This window comes from Suricata suricatta, chromosome 10, assembly GCF_006229205.1.
Source record: "Suricata suricatta isolate VVHF042 chromosome 10, meerkat_22Aug2017_6uvM2_HiC, whole genome shotgun sequence".
NCBI lineage: Eukaryota > Metazoa > Chordata > Mammalia > Carnivora > Herpestidae > Suricata > Suricata suricatta.
This window is the reverse complement of record NC_043709.1, coordinates 83,862,152-83,863,658: the sequence shown is the minus strand read 5'-3', so window position 1 is coordinate 83,863,658 and position 1,507 is coordinate 83,862,152. Positions and strand designations below refer to the sequence as shown.

Sequence of the window (1,507 nt, the reverse complement as noted above, 5' to 3'; positions counted from 1 at the left end):
AATGAATAGGGTACAAAACAGCCACTCAGGACCGTATGAAGGGGAGACTGAAGAACGAGAATGACGGGCTGTAGAAGAAACACTACAGAGAGTCCATCTGTTTTTACAGGTTAATTTATTGATCTCTAATGTGCGTTAACTCATTTCACTGCAAACTATACTTTGGATATATGTATTGTATGGGTTTCCTCTACTTCCTTGATAGCAATGTGTTTTATAGGTTTCTGGAGGCGTTTGTTCCTCCCTTTAAAGATTGCGGTTTTCATCATTCTCACTAAATTGAGAGGAAAAGAAAAAATAATGATTTCAAAAACTATTCTCACTATTAAGAGGAAAAGAAAAAATATGCTTTAAAAATAGCAGTGTACTTGGATTATTCTTAAGTTTATTGTTGAGTTTAAACATATTTTAATTGAGTCTGTTATTTGAATGATCAGATTCCATGAAAACTAATACAAGAATGATTGTGCTTTTTTTCATAAATCATATTCAATTCAGTTGACATTAATGATAAGTATTTTACAGTTCAGTTTTTTGTTATTTAAAAGTGCTCCTTGAATCATTGACTCAAAATGAAAGGAAACAAATATAATTATTCAGAATAAAACTTTTTAAAACGATCCTTTTAATTTGCTTTAGAAGCAAGCAGCATCCCAAGAAAAGTTAGAAAGTGCAATGGCTTCAATGAGAAAGCAAATGGAATGCAGAATTAAAGATCTAGAACATGAGCTCTTTATGAAGAGAGTTCACGAAACTTCTAACTTAAGAGAATTGGAAAACTACAAGCAGCTCTACCAAGAAGAAGTAAAGGCTACATGGTCATTGGCAGAACAGCTTCATAGGTAAGTCAAAACAGAATCATAGAAAAGAAAGTTAGCTGATTCATTTGCCTCGAAAGCATAATTTTAGTGGAGCCAAGATCATGAGAGGAGTAGGAAGTGTAGGCCAACTAGAGAGTAAACTTTTTGAAAATGCTGTTTGTAAATGAACTTACCTTCTCAAAATGTTAGTCCAGGACAGTTTGCATCTCTCCTTTCTTTGGTTTTCCATGACGTTATTTTTTTTCCCCTGTATGTTCTCCATGAATCATATCTCCTAATCTTTAAGTTAATTGTTTGAAGCAGTCTAACTTAGAAGCATATTACTATGAAAGCGCTTCTCAGAATGACCCTAAATAGAAATGTCAATGAGTTTGTTTTTGGAAGACTACATCTGTAAGCCAAAAGGTCAATACTCATCCTGGCAGCTTGGTAAAGTTATTTTCTTGATTGTGCTCGTTGATATTATTACTAGAGTGGGCCTTGAGATATATTATCCTTTATAGTTTGTCTCCTTTACACAAAAGCATACCTGTGAAATACAGAAAGACTCACACAGGGCTGAAGGGTAGTATAACTCCCAAAGTGGCTCCAAATAGCACCATGGTGGGAGGCAGGTGTCTGGGAGACTGAAGACAGAAAGGGCAGATTCTGCCTCCAGTGCCTTGGGAACTGTTATAAGCTTATTG

The 1,507-nt window shown here is 35.0% G+C and overlaps 1 protein-coding gene across 1 annotated transcript in view; it reads right to left on the bottom strand.

The window, feature by feature from the left end:
* Positions 1 to 1,507, bottom strand: part of LOC115305261 (ankyrin repeat domain-containing protein 26-like) — a 31,143-nt gene that overhangs the window by 10,050 nt on the left and 19,586 nt on the right. The window lies entirely within an intron of this gene.